This window comes from Rhea pennata, chromosome 24 (genome assembly GCF_028389875.1).
Source record: "Rhea pennata isolate bPtePen1 chromosome 24, bPtePen1.pri, whole genome shotgun sequence".
Taxonomy (NCBI): Eukaryota; Metazoa; Chordata; class Aves; order Rheiformes; family Rheidae; genus Rhea; species Rhea pennata.
In genome coordinates, this window is record NC_084686.1 from 4,271,301 (window position 1) to 4,291,963 (window position 20,663).

At 40.0% G+C, this 20,663-nt stretch overlaps 1 long non-coding RNA gene across 1 annotated transcript in view; it reads right to left on the minus strand.

Moving 5' to 3' along the window:
* Positions 1-1,772, minus strand: part of LOC134150560 (uncharacterized) — a 40,722-nt gene extending 38,950 nt beyond the window's left edge. Inside the window, exon 1 of the long non-coding RNA XR_009960674.1 lies at positions 1,598-1,772. This is a non-coding gene — a long non-coding RNA (uncharacterized LOC134150560). The remainder of the gene's footprint in view (positions 1-1,597) is intronic.
* Between the last annotated feature and the right edge of the window lie 18,891 nt (positions 1,773-20,663).

The window sequence follows — 20,663 nt, forward strand, 5'->3', positions numbered from 1 at the left end:
TTCCTGTCTGATTCTAGCTTCTCCCTACACATTGTATTATGTAGCCTCTTAATCTCTTTCTCTTATCATTTGGCAAAGTAATACAATAGAATGAAGCTGGACATAACACTGAAAATCTCAGAAGGATGAAGGAACTTTAAGTGTAGAGGTAGACTTTCACTGCAATAAAAGTGTAAACAGGCCTCTTTGAATCTTGTAGGTATAACTGCATGCTGTGTAGCAACTAAAAAAATAGATAGGTCCTAGCAGAAAAGTGTCTTCCATTAGCCTTCAGTTCCTTCTCAGACCAACACTTGAGAATGTTCTCAAAACAAAGGTTAAAAGCTTTGGCCGGGGGGTGCAGGGAAGAAATCAAAAGAACAAGTGGCTGATAGAAACGCAATCAGTATACTGACATTTTTAAACCAAAATCTCACAGCCAGGTTAAGTTCTTCAACATCTTGTCATCATAGTCAAAGTCAATACAGAGAAACAAAAATGAATGTCTAAAATGTTCAGCACAGGCAGAATAGTTTCATCACGGACTACCCAGGCTCAAAATCCTGTCATCACATAAATTAAAGTGGGAATTCCACACAGAGGCTGGAGAAAGCACCTGACTAGATTTCAAGCATACAAATAAAATTGAAGTTATACCACAAAAAGTTTTCCTTCTGAAAGCACCTCGCAGCCAAATGATATTCTACAAAGCTGAAATGCTGTTCTGAAACCTGAATTGAGACCAATGTTTGAACATGAAGCATTTCTGACACACTATCAAAATATAGTGAATGCACTGAGTTAAAAAGTCATTAGTAATTATTAAATAATCTCTCCCCTGTCACAGAGAAGTTATGTGCGGACTAATGGCTTCCCAGGTTCTGTTTTTGTTAATCTCTCTCACATGTTCTGAGTAAGGAAGAGCCAAATCTGTCAGCCCAAAACTCTCCCAAAATCAGGTAAGACTAGACTAAACAATAAAAAGTCCCCAACATATCAGACCGGAGCTTCAATCTGCCTCTAACCTGCACTTGAAGCAGATCTCCAATCGCTGCTCCAAGTTGTAGCAGTTTTCATCAGAAAAGCATCTGTCCTCTTACTCTCTCTGTATTCCAGATCTTTCCTATAGACACAGTTAACCACAGATTTGCACTGATTTACTGAAAATCAACATAATCTTATCTATTAGTAGAATAATTGCACAGCTAGTGTTTCACTTCACGTTTCTTTCCCAAGCTTCCCATGCTAAATGAGTTCCTCCCAGCAGTCTTTTCCAAGGAAGGTGGTATAGTCATCCACATCTTATTTCAAATGCCTCCCTTTTAATAGGGCTGTAGCCATCCTGTTTTCTACCTATGAAGCCAGAATCACTTTGCTCCTCTCGAATAACATCTGATTCTACAAATGATCATATGGAAACCAGTGAAGCTCTCTGTGGAAGATGCTGCCCACGGCATAAAGTCTACCTGGACATAAAATTCGCTGCAATGGCTCAGTTCTGGTGGCTGATGAAATCCAATGAGTCTGGCCCTCTTTTTAAAAGCTTACATGGGTGAGAAGAGCAAGGACTTCTGAAGACTCACCAGTGAAGTTCCAATCAGGGCAAAACGATACATACCTAAATCTCAGTGCAGGATGAGGTCTCCTGAGAAGAGACAGCAGGTGAGATTCTTCTTGTGCTGTGGGTAAGTCTTTGGTGGGACTCCTGGCTCCAACTCTTCTCTCCAGAAGAATGCAATGCAGATGACCCTTTATTCTTGTTTTGGGACATCTACATGACTCAAGTCATCAAGTTACTCCTATGGGGAGGGGAAAGGGGGGGAAGAGAGAGAGAGAGAGAGAGAGAGAAATTTATTCCTATGTAGAGCAGGACTGTAGGGGTTGTGCTTAACTTTTCCCTGTGAGATTTCAGTGAAAGATGTGCCCAAGTCTAGAGCTATTTCTCTGTACAGAGTGCATAAACCTAAGATTACATGGGTCTGTAAAAAAAAAAAAAAAAAAAAAAAAAAAAAAAAAAAAAAGATTTTTCTTTTTTTTAATTGAAATCAACACGAACACAAGTCAGTTTGACAAATAAGGAGATAAAATTAATTCAAAAAATTAAGCACTGAACAAAGTTTTCTGCCTTTGCTCCAAAACAGTTCTCAGCCTTAATCCCAAGACTGTAATAGTTCTCCAGTCACTCCTCCGAATCACCCTTTTCAGAAACAAAATACTTTTGTATTTTGCTGCCTTTGCTCTAGATAAATCTCTTTTTTTCCTCCTAGGCAGATCTAAAATCTTAATCATTAATATTACATTCCCATTGACACTGGAGAAGTCCAGACATTCAGAATTCCACCCCACTGCTTTGGAGAGGATAACAGCTTCCTACCCAGACCTATGCGAAGAAAATGCATCGTTACTCAAATATTTATTCCTAGATTTCAGAAGGTCAGACTCTGATTTCACTTTATCAAGCATGAGTCTGGGGTAATGACTGAAGTTCAAGATCTACACTCCTGTGTCTGGAATCAGAATGAAGTCACTTAGTGGGCATCTACCACTAAAACTGTAAAATGAAAGCTCTGCATGCATACACACTGAAGATAAAGTCCACAGTCTCAAAAAGCAAAGAAGTGAATCAGCCCTGAATCTGATGTTGCATCAGTATTCAGCAATAGTTTCAGTGGGACAGCTCCTTATTTACACGAGAGCAGGGAAAACCAGGATTAGGCACCATCTGTCTCAAAGAGTCAAGCTACCAGGATTGCTCTACACATTTGAATCCTCTTCCCCATTTCTTTAATGTCTTACACATGCCAGGTTTTCCATTCAGCTCCGGTGACAAAAGATTGTACAAAATGACAGTCCAGATTGAGAGAACAGAAATGACAACCTCTGACAATGGAGGTACCAAACTTTTATCAGTGATAAGTGTTCTTCCACACACACGCTGGCCTGCAGTGGTAAATATAAGGCAGATGTCGAATGGAAATTAAACATTGTGCTCTCAGGGTGGCCTCAGCTGCATTCAGAGTTTGATTTAAAACAAGGCCAGAGTCCTTTCATCATTTCTTCTAAAAGTTTCAATTCTAAAGATATCCCAAACAGACACATACTTGACCCAAAACTTGGCAATGCAAGATAATGTATGTGTAAAAAGATTAATATGGAGAATAAAAGGCAAGGCAACTTGTCTGGGGACCAAGCGAATTTGTTCATCAAATCACTTGTATTCCAGGGTTCTGCAGTGAAAACGAATTCAGGTGAAATATCTTTGCCCATTTCTTTCAAAGCAAATTCACAACAAACATTAATCATTTGGGAGACTCAAACAACTAGATATTCTTAAGCACAGAACAAGAGCCCAGTTATTCAGTTTAAGGACTATTTCTCTCCAAACTTCTTTAAGGCTTAAACCACATTTACATTAGTGAACATACTCTGCCTGTTATTAGGCATGGTAAAATACTACTAGACATCTGCAACAACTTAGATATTCAGATCAAGAAACATATATTTGAATGCTCTGAAGTGTTTTCTTTCTGTAATTTCTGATAATAGCTCTGTTAAAATAATGCAGTAACAGAATTATAAAAATGAAATCCCAAGACTGATGAATATACTCTACAGTTCATTTGTAAGTATAAACAAACGTAATGAAAAGACGTCCACATTACAAAAATGGTTAAAAAGCATAAACCAAATTCCAACTGCTTCTCTTCTATGCTTTTTTTTAAAAAAATACTGAAAGTGAAATTACTAAAGTATTTGCACCTTGATTATTTAAATATATTTGTACTCTTTCTGGAAGCTGTATTTTAGAACTAATTTCTTTTTTTTAAGCAGCTTAATATCAGACACATTAAAACAAAAAACTTCTGAGGCCAGGACTTTGTAACCTCCCTAAAGTTTTGAACACCAGAAAAGCTGGCCTGTTCACACAAGACAATTAAACATCTTTAAATGTCAAGTGAATACCTATATACATTTCCCACACACACACACCCATGAAAGGAAGAATTCCTGACAAGATTTTACTTCTACGTGACCTGACAAACCAGCACTTTTTCGCACAAGGAGGACAGTTTGCCCCCCCCTTTCATTTTCCAGCATAATACTCAACCACCTGAAACACAAACCTCACTCTAAACAGAGACATTTTCAAATAAAACCAAGCTGCAAACAGAGTCTTTTTGGCTTTTTAAAGAATCATTTTCAATTCCTTTCAAATAGAAAATACAGATGGATGGATGAACAGCTAGAGAAATGCCTTCAGTCATGCTTCCCCCCCACACACACACCTTAAAATTGAAAAGCATTAGTATCCAAAAAGCAACAGGAAATTTTTACCTTGTGCCTAAATAGCTCACTGTTCACTTTGCAGCTGCCTCTATTTTTTGCTGGGCAAAACAGCAATACAAAAGTCTTTCCTAAAAAACCAAGCTTTTGACATAAGGGCAGCGACAAACGCAAACCTACAAAGAATTTTTTCCCCCGTCCCGTCGTTATAATTCCTAATTTTGTGGGATGTATTGCTGGGCTGTTTATCATAACAGTGTGCAATAAAAAGGACGACTAACTCTTGCAATTTTCTCCCTACTCCTCCCCTTGACAGGGGCCACTGATAGGGAAAGAGGCTCGGAAAAGCAGAGCAGTGAAAGGCTAAGAAACAATAGGCAACCATGGCTTTGACAATGCAGCCCTGAACCCTTTTTGCTCCCGCTGTGACACTTGCATTCAAGAGCAAGGGCGGCTGCCATCATAAGAATGGACAATGGCATGAGGAATACAAGGGGGGGGGGGAAGGAAATCAGATGAATTCAGAGCTAAGATGGCAGAGCTCTCACCTTTTCCGCTTTTTTCGAGTAATCTGGATGGAGACGTCCCGCAGAGAAGAGATAAAAAGGGTGTGCTGAACTGTTGGATGGTTCTGAAGACTTCTGCATTTGCAAACGCATTTTAGAACTATTTGTAGGGGTATATATGCTGCATGCCATCTCTCTGTCTCTGTCTGTGTGTGTGTGTGTGTGTGTCTCTCTCTCTCTCTCTCTTCTGTTTTATGTCCTGCTATCTCCATCACACACCTCTAATAGTATGAAGACTTTCTGCCCATGTAAGTAAGTGAGAGTGTGTGTTCCTTAATGTTTGAATCAAGACACACGTCTGCATGCATTTCTAATCTAAGGAGCCTATAGCAGTTACTACAACTATCAATTAGTCAGCAATAGCTTGAGATCCCCATGTGTCTGGGTGAACAAAGGTGAGAAACACATGCAAATAGTACTACAGCACCTGGGTCACGTACAGTAACTTAGCTGGCAACAAATAATTGCATTTGTTTCTGCCTTTTTGATGCTTCTTGCTCGTTGTTATGTAAAGTTACAGGTTATTAATGTGAACAGTAACACCATTAGATATGGCTTTGTATATTTTCATTTGAACAATACAATAAAAGGAAATTAAGCCTGACTAGATGGAAATAAACGGTGACTTAAAGGCTTTAAACTAAAGGATTTTCTGATCTGTAGCAGTGCTTCCATTTTTGATCAATTGTTCTTGAGTTAAAGATGCAAATGAAGTAGATGTATTTGCTCATAACAATATATATTAGGTAAGAAACTGATTATTCCAGAAGAGACTAAGAGAGGATGCCTAATCTCCTGAAGTGAAGTCCATAAAAAGAGGAAAATAGATATTACTTTTTTTTTTTTTTTTTTTAATTAAGCCACTGTTAATTAAGATCATTTTAAGGGTTTTTCCACATTCAGACTTAAGTCAAACAATTAAGAAGAAAGATACGGTACCTTTTACTCTCTCCTTCTTCTTAACCTCAACAAATGAGCTTTATCTTTTAAAAACTGACAGAATCAAAATGGACTTTAAAAAGCCCCAAATGAAACAAAAATAATAAAATAAAAAAGCTCCAAGAATCCACCACCACCCTGACTCCACCTGGAGATGAGACAGAGCTGGATTACTATCCATGAGCAGAGAGCATTTCAAAGGTGACAACATATTCTGTGAATGCTATTTACATCGATTTGATAAGAGCAACTACAGATTCAAATCGCAATTTAATTTTCAGAAATAATACCCCACATTTTGAAGTGCATAAAAACTTAAAAATTAAGCAGCGTGACAGAAATAGTTTGTTGCTGAGAAGCAGACATTTCTTCCTCATGCATAATATGCTCACAAAGTCCTGCAAGGACATATGCTGCCTAACACTATATAATTAGCTCTCTATGTATATCAGATTCCTTGGGAGACTAATTAATGACACCAAAGGAAAAACATTCTTCTCAGTTTTGGACTCTAATAAACTGTCAATTTATTTAAATTTGCATGGCTTAAAGAAAAAAAAATTCTTTGAAAATAAAACAATAGAAATACATCCTTAAAGAAATAACTCCCCAACTCCCTCACCTCTTAAGAACAGGCTAGTGGCCAGAAGATTACAGCTAGCCACAGAGCAGGCGGCCACAATGAAGCAAGATTAAAGAAAAGCTGCAGTAAAACAATGTCTTTTACCCAGAGAAGCCCCGAGTGCAAGCATCCCAGAGCGGACTGTACAGCGTAAAATCAAGCAATAACGGGCTTATTAAAAGAAATGGTGCTAAACGGGCGCTGTGCCGACCCGCCATGCAGTTCATTTCAAAACTTAGCTGTTGGGAATTGCAGGCGCTTTGGAGACAGAAGGTTTCCAACATGCCGAGCGCAGAGTTTATCGCAGGCTCTTTGCTCACTGAGAAAGGCACCGCGTACAGGACTAACAACGCGGAGCGCAGCGGCGGGGTCTGCAACTCCGCCAGAAGCAGCCCTGCTCACGGTCCCTTTGCCAAAGGTCCTATCAGGCAGACAAAAGCATAACAAAAACTACAAAATAATCTCGCCCTTCACCGAACAACGAGACCTTAAAATATACGTGCGCGAGGGTATTCCATGCAGAATAGGGAGGAGGAGGGGCGGGGGGACGAGAACAACATTTCCCATCAAAGCGTTTTATTCCTTCGTGTCTGAAAAGGCTGTTTCCCACTTTAATGCGAATTACTCATCTCTTTTATCGGGCCAGTCTGCTGCCCGCAAACATACATCTCGGGTGAAAAGGAGCATTTGTTCAGGGGCTCAAACACAAACTAATCACTCATTACTTATCTGTGGTTAAAAAAAAAAATAGTTAAACGGAGTAGTGCAGACTAATCATTATGGTGGCTCTCTATCCACTAACACTGCTTAGGTAGGTAGATCAGTAAGACAGCAAGGTAGTTAAACCAGAAAACTAGGTATTTTCATTACTGTATTTTACATCAGATTCTTCTAGCTCTTAGTCCGATTCCTAATGCCTTTGCTCCTTCAAACATACAACATACCTATAAAATAAGTTTTCCTTTTTTAAAAAAAGGATGAATAGACACAACTAATCATATTTAATACAGTCGAATCCTCCTCTTCATCTCATCTGTCTGCTCTGCCTAATCTAGCTGTTCTACCACCTCCAGCATTTGATTTGTAACAGCCAAGACATTGATTCAAATCTAGTATAATACCATTTCAGTATTTTTTTTTCCTCAAGGGAGGCTGCAAATTGGGTGGCTATTTTGCATTCAAAACTCTTCATCAACTTCACAAACGATATCATGTGTAAAGCAAAGCAGAACCACATCTCTGTGCTACATTTTAATTGTTACATTTCATAATATTGCAGGCAATTCCCAATCACATGGCAGAAGTTTTTAAACAGACAAAAGAGCAACAGGAATATGGCAACAGAGCGGTCCCAGATCAGCAACAGCAAATGAAATCCACAAAGCTATTTGATAAGATTTGCCTTTGGCAACAAACTGGAAGGAGAGGAAATCTTCTCGGCATACAATGATACCGATGTGTTTTTCTGTTTTCCAAAATGCAGAATCATTTCCTTAAAACCAAGCACTTAAATAACGTCCACTTAAGTTTTCCCCAAACAAAAAGAACCTCTCACTTAATTTTATAAGACAAGTGGGATTCACGGATTAACAGACAGAGCAGCCTGCTAGGTAAACGACAGCAGTTGGGAAAAAAACAAACCAACCTTCCCATACAAACAAATATATCTGAATGCAATAAAAATGTTGACAACAGTTATGTGATTAAAGCAATTGTTTTTTCATTTAAGGTCTCACCATTAGAATAATTTAAAATTATGTGAGAAACACCAGCCCCGTGGGTTTTGCAGAAGCAATTTTATTTGCAGAAATATTTTTTTAAAAAAAAAAAAAAGAAAGAAAGGTGGCTATTTTCAACATTGCAAGAAAAAGGTCTCTTTTTTTCTAATTTTATTTTAAGAATAGACCCCATTTAGGATTTCACATTGTAAATCTCTCTATGTCTGAATGCTGTTACAAGGTTTGACAATGAAAGAATAATTCATGTCAGACAAAAAGAGCCCTTCAATCAGCTTCATGCAGCTTTTCTCCTGCAGGGCTATGCCAAAACGAATGTGGAATCCTGAACTGAACCATCCATCACATTTCCCGAGTCTTTCAATTAATGACACTGCAATCAGATCGATGGCGTGTAATAAGAAAAGAGCTTTGCATTTCTATACCTATTAATTCGCTGAGTAACTCCAGTGGTAAAACGTGACCAGAAAGGGAAAAGAAAAGAAAATTTCATCCTCCAAGCAAGATTTTGGGGGCTGTTTAAGCCACTCTGTGTAAGCCTGTGTTCTACATTCCTGTCTCCCCCTCGAGTCCCTAGTGCTCAAAGGAAAAATTGCCTAGACTTTTCTTAAAGGCAGGACCGTCTTCCCTCCCGACAGGTATTTTTCCTTCTGCCGTTAAGCATGTGGAGCGGTACGTGTTTTCTAGGTAGACACTCTAGATTATAAAGGGTCCATTTTTCTTCCAGACTCAGACTGGTCAACCCCCATTAGACTCACTGCTAGCCAGAAATGTCCTACGCACAAGTCCAACCACGGAGGAGGGCAGTCACTTACAGGGCGGGATGCCGCAGACTTTCTCCTGTGCGAAGGCAGTAATTAGCAACAAAATTCCAGATCACAGAACATGCCAACGACTGAGTTACCTCACGCAGTGATTAACCTCCAACGAAACGAGGTGGGGAAAAGTGCTGGGCAGAGGGTGAGGGCAGACGCGACAAAAAAAACTCTACCGGCAATCACGGAATGGAATTAGGGTGACCTCACGTCAGTGAACTGGCATAAGAATTTGGATCGATGACAAAAATTATCAAGGCTTTGCAGAATGGAACTGCCAAGCACATTTCAATGCCCTTATAGCAAATGTTGTGGGTATTGTTTGGTGAAGCTGAACACTACAGGAGAGAGAAAACTGCAATGAACCAGAACATTGTGTTTATTAAAGGGATTAAATTTGGATTTGTCTTTCCTTTTTAAAGGTAGCTTTTCTGCCTTAAAATGCCTGACTTAAAAATACCCTCTCTGTGAATATTATGCAGCTGTTTCCTAAAAAGCTACCCAGTCTGTCCTTTCTGGGTCATCCAGGGAAGTAAGAGTTCAAACCAAAAGGCTTTAAAACGTTGCGGCTGATGCACAGTGTAAAAGGAATGAGTTGGAGGATCTCCCAGGAGACAAGTGGCCCAGTACGCCAGTCCTCCCTTTCGCAGCTTCCTAGCAGGCTCTAAAGAGAAGGCAGTCTAGGTCGGAGGAGATGAGACACACGTCTTGCCTGCAGATAGGATCCTGTTGTGTTGCCTTGGACAGGAAGCTGGATGTGAACTGCCCCGCCAACGTTAACTCCTTCCTGTGGATAAGACGAAGCCTTCAATCTCCAGCACTGACATTTATATTTCACCAACTTTGGCTTTACCTCAAAGGAAAGAAGCTGCAGCTGGGATAGGACGTGGACCCAGGTCAAAGCCTACAAAAAGACCTTCTTTGGAAGCAACAGACTTTGAATAAGAGGCTGTATTTTGGAAGTCTTAAGAAATGGAAAGGAAATCTTTATGTGGAAAAGCAACAAATGGAACAACAGAAAACAAGCGAAGATTTTACGGTTCATTTCACCAATCCTTTCAAATATCAAAGCTTGCCTTTCTTCTTGGCTTTGCATCTTAGCATGTTTTATAGTCAAATTTTAGAAATTCTGAATTTCAGCAGCATCTCCAAAATAAGCCATTTTAATGCCGCATCTGAATGTATCTATCCGTGTTACACAGAGTTAGACAGAGTCTGTAGGCTAGCAGGCCCAGGAGGAAAACTACAAACACTATGGCAGTAATTGAAACGGGGCAATGCCCATGAGCCGACTTGCAAAATAACTGCAACTAAACCACAGTGAGAGATGCCCGTTCACTGGCAGACAAAGAGAACAATAAATAAATAAGTCACACGGAAGCGAAGATAATTCATTTACAAATAAAACACGAGAGCTGAATATAGGCTAAAGAAGTAGGGAAAAAGTAGTCTAGGAAGAGAAACCTGTGAAATTAAAAGGAAACTTTGAATAGGAAGCCAATGTGAAATATTTATATTGCATGCTATTATACCTTCTCCTCTCTCTATAGCACATATAAATGCACACACCTACAGCTGTCCCAGGTCCCCATCACATTACAGAAGAGCAAATTTCACAAAGCAGTTGCAGCACGCGTACCTCACTACAGTGCAACCAGGCTAGAACCAGTCTAGATCACTTTGCCCAGAGAGCGATACAAATGTCTTGTCTGCTAGCAGGTCAGGGAGTGGGGAGAAAGGGGTGCCACCTCGAGCCATGATTTCAGCACTGGCTGCCTTCCAGGTGCTCAAAGGGCTTCAGCGGGAACAGACAGGCTTGCTTACATCTGCTTCCTTCTGCTGGTGCTGCAGACAGACTTAGACACCAGTATTTTATTTCTCTTCTTCAAATGAGTTTGGACAAGCTTTCAGTAGGATTTTTCAGGGTTCTTTTCCTCTTCTCTCCCAAAGGAGCTTAGGAGCTTACCACTGCAAATGAATTTGATAAAGAGGAGGTTTCTGGAACTGTTTGTCCTGTTCAATGGCTGGGGCAAAGGCAGCATCTAGCCTTGCGGTAATGCATCTGTTAGCAAAAGCTATTGAGCCTTTGGTAGTCCCTGTCAACAGAAAAAAAATCAGTTACCTGTCTGGCTGTAGTACAGACAGGCATGCAAAATATCCACCTGGACTGACCAAAGTCACAGCCAGCTCTAAGCTTTAGGAATTACACAGTTTGCCCCATGTAGCAAGATGCGTTTCTTGAAACTGAACTACAGAAACACAGCTTCAGCTGGCAAGGTCCCGGGTTCAGTCTCTACTGATCGCAACATTTAAATAATGTCATCATTCAATTTCCTTCTTTCCGTTCAAATAGTAACTAAAAAGACACCTTTCACAATGCTCCTGGTGCCCTAGCACATGATTAATACTACAATTAAATTTCAGCATTAAAACAATCAATTCAACCAGGACACAGCTAGTCAGCCACCACCTATAAAAACTCCCTTGTGTCTCCTTCTTCTCTAGGAAACCTATCCTTAGTTACCTCTGAATCCCCCACACTGTAGCACTGCAATTGCTCCTTTCAGTTGAAATAAGGGTAGGTACGCTTTAGTATCCACATTTCACAAATAGTTACCTGACCAATACAATACTATTAAAGGGTCCAAAAAATAAAAATATAAAAATATAAAAGACTTAAAACACAAACAAGAATCTGAGATGAAGAGAATAAGAAGCAATCTAAGACACTTCAGGCTTTAGGACTTAAGCAAATAACAGCTCACAAACAGAAAGGAATAAACTTCCTAGCTTTCTTATAGTTGTCCATTTAGATGATCTGAATCTACTTTCAAGACTAAAATTCTTTGTTCAACAGTTAACTACCAGGCAAAGGGGGGGGGGGCTGATAAAGACTAGCAATTTCCAAGTATCTAGTGGAAACAAACTAGATATTAGCTCTTCAGTGCTATAACTCTATTTTTTGATTTAAAGTCAAAGATAGGCCTGTAAACCAACTCCTTATTTCAGCAGAGCTTTCCACTAAAACATAGAAAGAAAAAGTGCATGTGTGTAGTCAGCTTGGGACACCCTTCGTTGGGCACACCTTGAGTCCTGGGAAGTACTCGGATGGTTGCCCTTGTAGGAGAATCAAGCAGAAACAAAGCAGTCAGCACTTGAACCCCTGGCATTAAAAGGCAAAGAAAGGAAGCACCATGGCTCCCTCCGTTTACAGAGGGGACAACAGCAGTCCTCAGCAGGATCAACACTCATGGCCAGCACCAGGAACAACGGGTTGCAACCCTGTCCACTGGCACGCCATTTCAAAACAAACCCAAATCCAGTGCAGATCTCAGGCTCTCTGTCCCTCCACGTCAACAGTAAGTACTGGACTGCCCTTCTTTTCAAAGGCAGGGCAAATTGTAGAACCAGGGACACGCATCCATCCAGGGCTGGCATAGGGCCGAGAGCTGTGTCACCCAGAGAAAGGCATCTGCAAGAGACAGGAACGCCCGAACTCAGCAGGACCTCATCCTCTTCGCAAGGTCTCAGGCTGGCAACCAACGACTCCATGCAAGGCAGTACCTGATAGACTTCTCCCAGCACATTTAAACATTCACTGCTAACAGAAAAGTACAAACCTCTGCAAGGTTGCTGATCCCGAGGTTCACTTCACCCTCTGTCATCTCTGCCAAAGGCAGAAAAGCACTGTTTTACTGTAGGAGTTTTAGCTGGCCTTACCAGTTAGCAGAAGCCAAATTAATTGAGAGCGCTACTCAGAGGATAACCTCTCAAAGGTGCAGAATAGTCAAATTTCCTATCAAGCATTATGGTCATGCACACATGATGCCTCACTGAAATTCCCCCTCAAGCCTTAAAATCCCAGGCCAGCTTTTTCTACCAACAGAAAAATAATAGCTGTGCACGATAAAACAAAGAGAAGCCAATGATAAGTACAATATCTACTTAAATAGATTCAGTTTTAATACACATAACTAGCCTTTGAATGATACCAATGACTTCTCTGCTAAAACACCATCCTTATTCTCACTATAAAGCTAACCACACTGTCCAAGAAAAATTAATGTTACTGGAAGAACTCACACTCAGAGAACAGTATTCAAAAGGAACAGGGACTAACCAGCACAAGTACATGGTTGATATCTTCCTGGAAAATATTAATAATGCAAAGGATCCCCAGTGTTTTCTGGGGACTCCAGTATCTCTTTCAGAAAGAGTAGCTGTCCTAGAATGTAAAGGTTTCCTGAGTCAACAGCCTAGTTACATATTATAGTACAAGAAAAACATGAACATCACTGTAATCATCTGTAACTATCCCAGTCCAGATACTGCTGCACCCAACCACCAGTCTGTTAGGATAAATGTGGTATAAGGAACACTAGTGTCACTAATAGAAATACTACTTTTAAGCAATGCTGCAATGTAATAAAATCAGGTTCTGGTGTATATCCAAGTGTACAGAACAAGAAAATATTATGCAAACTATGCTCAAATAACAGCTAATGTCAAACAACTCTGTTTAGCAACCTAAGTCATCTCTCTCCTAAACCCCAGGTAACATTTTCCCTATTCACCTTGCTGGGTACCTGACATGGCACCTCTCAGCCCTTCCCCCTCCTTTACAGACACATTCTTTTTGTTATAAGCCTTGGGAAACAGAGCAGAGCAGTTTGTCCTAGTGTCCAGGTGAGCATGTGGGTCATCCATCCAGAGCTGATTCCCAATTTCCTGCTTTCCTTTCAGGAAGTATTGATCCAGAACGCCATGGGGCATCCCTCTGCCCCTAACACACTGTGTTCCCAGTAGCTTAGTTTTGGCCATATCAGGAGATACGGTGCAGACAAGCCAGGCAGCTACCCTAACATCTACCCTATCGCTATTGCTGAGCACGCTGTCAAACATAAAGGTTGTACACATGCCACACACCAGCAGGGATAACAAGCAACCGCTCTCAAACTTACCAATGGGATGAGCCCGGGCAGCAACCTGCAAGGCTGGGAGAAAGCAAAGGTAAGTGCAGCTAGGGCTGGTCGGGGACCTTGATGCCTTCCTTGGTCCAGCGGCCATGACAACCAAGCTACACTGCTGCAAGCTACATCTGGCTCCCCTCGCTCCCACCTCCTTGGAAAGGAGCAGAAAAAGAGTCTACCTTTCTCATATGCTTGGAAGGTGCTGAACTATTACAGGGATGTGTATGGGGTCAGAAAGCTGGAGATCAGACTCAGGCCATGTTCTCAAGTACGGGTGGAGATTTCCAGAAGAGGCAGAGATGCATTTTGGGATATTGCCATCATTCTTCCTTTCCTGAATGCCTAAACAAGCCAGAGAAGCACAAGGTCCTTTTGAAATGGCAGTGTGTTGTTGTTGGCATAGAAAAAGTTGAGGAGCATGAAGACCACTGTGGTGTGGGATGGGAGGGGGCAATCCCAACTTCACCTTCTTTATGAGGCCACAGAATAAAAAAAAAGAGCACTTGAGTTTTATTCTAGTCTCTCCCCCCTGATCTCACTCTCAGATAAAACAATAGAATCACATATACAAACCCTGGCAGCACTCAGCCTTGTTTTTCACCGCAAGCCCAAAGGCAGTGAAATTGCAAGCTCTTCTGAGCATGTCTAATCAGCTCTGGCTGCCAGATTTTTACTCTCTGGTGGCCAGTTCTGTTCCCAATTTATACAACAATGCAGCTTCTAGTATGCATGATGTTCTAAGGACAAGCTCTAGTCCTCAGGTCCAGCTGAAACAGGAGAACACACACAGATGGAGCAGGCACAGAAAGAGCAACACCTCCAACAGCCGATTCATCTCTTCCTAATACAATATCTAGAGACCGCTATCATTCACTTTCTGGCCATGCCTCCTCCTCTCCACTGGCCGGAAAAGGAGCCTAAACGACTAGTGTAGTCTTACCCCACTAACTTTAAATATCTAAAAGTTAGACAAATTCATCCCCTTCAAACTGTCTACCTGTTGTTTACCTAAGGTTGGGATTTCCAACAGGGATGTAGAAGTCTAAAATTGATAAAAACTCTCGAAACTCCTAAATCATTTGAAATTAACATATCACAAAATCCATAACCAATATCCCAGCTGTCCATCATGACTTTTTAACATAGAAGCTTATCTCACTCATGCATTATTCCAATATCTCAGGAGCGGAAACTTCTAACAATGAGGTTATGGAAAGTGTTGTTTATGCTATAAAGCAAATCCCATCTTAATTTCAAGTACCTAATCATTTTCTTGTGCCTTGGTTCTTGCTTTTTTATTATTCTCCCACCTGTATTACACTCGTATGCATACATACACATATATATTTGGTCTCGAAGATATGGAGATAACTCCTAAAGAGGGGCTTAATCTTTAATAATGCTAGGATACAGAAGAGAAAAAAAATTGCTTTTCTGTGGGTTGAAAAAGAAGACTCGGTCAAAAACTGCAAAGTAGGATAACCAGAGATACTATCAGGTGTCTATCAGATAAATGCTGATGGCCAGTGAGGCTTAACCACAAACACAGACTCAACGGTGCTCTTTAAGTCAGCCATTGTCCATTTTAAAGGGAGGTCACCTTCAGTCACTAGTGTGTGTTAGCTATGTGAAAATGAATGGACTTGGAGAGAAAAAAATTTCTGGATAGTCATAGTAGTTACCTTACGGCCTAAAACATGAAGATTTGTTTAACCTTATGTTAGCCTGTAAAATTACAATTACTGAACATAAAACTCTCCACTGGTGTTTCAACGCAGGAGGCTTCCACAGTAGAATTCAACAGGCTCTCTATGCACTGAATACAACTCCTGCCTTCAACAGCAGGATACAAGGCTTGTATACCACTTCTGGCTTACTGGAAGATTTACATGAGGTTAAATAGCTGCTTATTAGAGTTCATGAGAAGTAGGTTTCTGGTTCTCCCTCCTGCCCCAAGCCATTTGGATCTCCTTTATAGTTTGAATGAGGACAAAGAATTAAAATATCAACCTCCTCTTTTTTAAAAAAATAATTTCCAATTAATTAAGTTCAATTAAATCTATTTCAAATTTGTTAAATTTTCACCCTGACCCTTTTCAATAGGAAATATATTTTGAAATAATTTTTCTATAAAAATACCACAGATTGCACTTGAGAGGGACAAAATTGAGGTTTAAAGAATGTCTAAAGATTGTTACTGAAAAAGTGAGTTTGTCAAGACTTTATATTCTAATGGAAATTTCCTTAAACTAAAGTCTTTTGAACAGTTCTTGGTGTCTAAGCTACTACGCAGAGACAAGAACCCTACAAAATGAACACAGTCTTAACTCTTCCATTTATCTTGAGCCCTTAAACTAAAACCAGAGGCCAAACAACGGAGAAAGTAAATACAACTTGTTGTCTGCTTCTGAATACTTTCATCTTTTTATACTGTTTTATAGTAAAATTTTTCAAGTTTTACAATCCAATCCACCTTAAGAATGCGAGGTGAGAAGCTCTTGTAAACTTTCACCACTTCTTAGTGTTACCACTGAGCTTGTTCAGCCCTCAAAGGAAACACCCAAAGAACATCTTGCAAACCAACTTTAGCCTAGTATAAATAGATGTAGTTTCACTAATAATGTTGGAGGTTTGGCCTATTTTTGTCAATTGAAAAATCAGATGCAACGAGCCTTACAAAATTGAAAGACATATACAAACCCTGATCAGAGACTTAAGTTCCTAAACTGTATCAAGGTTGCAAAAACAAATTGACATCAACATATGGGGAAAGTCTGAAGTTGCAGCAAACATTCGCGTATGTGAGAAACTTTGGCATGTAAGAAGTCCTATTAAATTCAAATAAACAATGCGCAAGATGAAAGTTATTCAGAGACATTAGTGTTTGCAAGATCAGGCCCTGAGTTTTCTCTGTGTAGTAGCAGTACTTTAGGTTTAATCTGTTATTGCATTAATATCTATAAGGAGCATATATTAATATAAATCAGATGGCAGCTGCAACCTTATGGAAGAAAAATAAAGATTTAAAGAGGGGGGGGGGAAGGACTAAAATTTCCATGATATCTTTAAAATGCCATCTATTTGGGGATTACCATCCTGCTCAAACTGCAGCTATTTTTTTCCATGCACAATATGCACACACATATACATGTCGCACGCACACACACATACACATATCTCTATATATGAGAATGATAAAGACAAATTAATTTCAGGAAGAAGAGGGCAATAATCATGAGAATAAATTGCTTCAAAACAGACAGATTGCCCCTACGCAAGTGGTAGTCTGAACGTGGTAACCCCCCTCAGATTTCTGTGAAAAGTCTGATGTGTTCTACTTAACACTTAAGAATATTCACTTGGGAATAATGACCTCTAATTTATTTTGGCTACAGTGATCTTCATCTGTGCTTCTGTTAATCTCACTCTGAGGATTTCAGGGTACTTTTTTAACTAGACTGACTCATTCTCTAGCTGCCTAGTAGTTAATCTGCTCAGATATTTCTCCAAATAACCATCTGCTCTACCTTGCATTTGTTTCACTCTCCGACTATCTTAGTTCTTGTCCTGCTGGCTCATTCAACACTCTTTAAATTTCCTCCGGCCTTATGTCTGGTTGCTTATGTTTTGGACAGACAATAGAGGTGATACAGGCCATTATTCATGAGAAGCTTCAAGTGTAACGTGAGAAACATCTCATCTCCTGACCCCTGTTAGCATAAGAATTGCTGATAAAATTCTGGACTGAAAGAGAAGAATCTTCTGGGAAAAATATAGGCAAAAGTTTCACTTGAAAGATGTTTTTTTTTTTTTTTTTAAGAACAACCCAGAAGAATTCTCTGCCTAAGGACCAGATCAAACTCGAGTGCAGTTACTGGGAATCTAGGGACGTAACGGGGAAGAGACCTTACATGCTCGCACAACTTTAAAAGAACCTACAGCTCTGTGCTCTTGCATTTTATTGCTTTTATCCAAGGATCATAAACTCATTTGCACACTTCTGTGAATTTAGCCTCACAGTACTCTTGGAGAGAGCGTAAATGTAGTTCTATTGATTCTATATCAGGATGTCTTAAGTTAAAGATTGAAGAAGTCTCCTTGATCCATGCATTTTGATACATCATCAAGTTACTCTAGTTTTGACCAGGTGTGATTCAACTGATTTTAACAGAGTTGCATCCAAAAGAAGCTGGATTAGTGCAGTGGAAGTCACACATACTGAAAATAAAAATATAGTCTCTGTCAAAGGATCATCAGATACTAAACTGAATGTCTTCTTGATCTTTGAAATAAATTTTGGTACCATTAGAGCACATCTGCAATTTAGAAGCAAAGGCAGAAACCAGCCTACTCCACTGTCTGACACATCTATGGAAAACCCTGTTTGGTTCTTTTTCAGACAGACAGGTGCATTGGTACTGACAGCAAGAAATACCACATCACAGTACACCTACAAAGCACAGTAAGGGCCAAATTGTTTCTATTGACATGTCAGAGGCCAGATTTTATCCCAATTTATTTTATAGGTGTGTCAGTGGCTCCAGCTATTTTGCATCACATTTGCTAAGGAAATTAATACCACATGGAGAAGAGCATAAAACAATATTCAATTTGAGCTCTACTGGAGTAGCATACACCTTAACCAGAGCAACATCTGACAGCACGAACAGGCAGCAACACCAGTGGGACAACTTTCTGTAAAAAAAGGGCTATTCTGTTCACTGAGACCAGATGAGAGACAAAGCATTAGGCATTCTATCCTCCAAACCCTGCAACAGGGCTAAATTACCTGACCAAAGTTTTTCCACATATAGCTTTGGTGATTCTCAGTTACTTTTTCTGCTTTTTCAGTTGTTTAGAGACAGTGTCAATCCCCAGTAACCTCACGAGCCAAGTGCTGATGCTGCTTCTCCTTCCACTTGGTGTCATTCCACTTTGAAGTTGTGACAAGTAGCTTCAATGGCACCACATTAGCAGGAGTAGAGCACTGGGCCTACTAACTTTGTGTTATTTATACAAGGTGTACAGATAATGTAATGTGCCATATCTCAAAACAACAAGATTTCCAATTCTGTCAATTCACACCCTCAACTTTAGCTATTGGAGCGACACAAACTGAAATCGAGATGGTTTATGTAATGATTCACCTCCTGGTAACAGGCTGCAGGACACTTTTAGGACTCAGATGCAAACCTAGCTAAAGATCTCTCAGCACCTGCCACATCAGAGCACAACCTTTCAACCCATTTCTGTCCTCTACAGATACTTAAGAGTTGACCATGCATCCAAGCTTAACAGGGTAAGATCTGGCACAGATATAAGTGATGCTAATGAGATAAAATAACTTGCAACAGATGGCCTTACTCACTGGCCATCTCACTGTGGCCCAAAGGGCTTGTCATCCAGCAGGAGAAGAGTGTGCAGGATGCAAATGGCAGGTGCAACCCCAGGACAGCCTCTCTGTCTCCCCTGCATCATCCTGGAGATCAGTCTAGGCTGACTTGCCCAAATCTAAGGTGAACATAGGCTAGCAACAGAAGGGGATCACCATCACAAGTAAGGCTCTGAGCCAAATGCTTGTGAAAGTCGTATCATTTATTCCAATGAAATAAGGCTAATTTACATCAGTCAATAAGCTGATTCACCTTTTTGGGGGGGGGAGGAGGGGGGTTGTTTTGGTTTCGTTTTTTTGTTTTTTTTTTTTTTTTTTTTTTTTTGACAAAACTGCTAATACCAAAATCTGGCTATATGCCTCGCTAAATTTTTTAAAACTACACTGCCGCTTTTGTTGCTAGATACTGACAACTGCGTATCACCAACATTAAGCAGCCTGCCAAACGTAACATGCAAGTTCCTTTCCTCTGGTGGAGGGGAGGAAAAAAAAAAAAAAAAGTGACACCCCAAGAAGAACACTACAGAACTCATTTCTCCTGCATACACTGAAACATTTCTGGAAACTTGCAAGAACACTTGCAGTGCTGGAAGTTTCTTGACTTTTTTCCATCTTAGTCTTGCACAACGACTATGCTAATGACACAGGACTGTCATCCAAACTGGTCTAAGAAAGGCACTTGGTTCACCACCACCAAGTCACTTCTGGATGCTGTAACTGCAAATAGCAGTCCCACACAAGACCACAGTTTGGGATGTTTCATGAAAAAGCACTTGCTTTCAGCATTCATTCTGTACAAAGTTAAAGCTGCAAGAGGGAAGTTCTAAACAGCCATGAGTAAAGTACTGACAAAGAGGAATATTTTTAAAGGCATCAGAGCCCAATTCTGACATGCAATTTAAGTGCTTAAGAGCATAAAGTTGTGAATAATAATTCACACATTCGAGAACTTGAACAAAAACAGCTCTGAAATGCACCAGGCTCTGCTATTAATAAAATGCAAGTCCTACAATTTTATTATCATATTGTACCAATAATATTTAAATCTTATTACATTCACGAGTGGGAGGTGCTGCTTTCTCCCATTTACAGTTCGGAGAAGAGATGCAGAGGCATCAGAATATAAATCACATTTGTGGCAGTCATAGACCACAATAGTTCCCAGTTTCCAGCCTTGTGCTCAGTGCATTAGATCTTACTAGGTTTAACAGGCATACTTGATTTCGTGCAAACTACTCCAATACTACTTTAAAGTATTAAACAAATGGCAAACAGCAAACCAAATGGGCAATTAATATTCTTGGATGGATTAAAGGAAAAAAAGCTACATACACATATTTGAACTACTCCAAAACAAAAC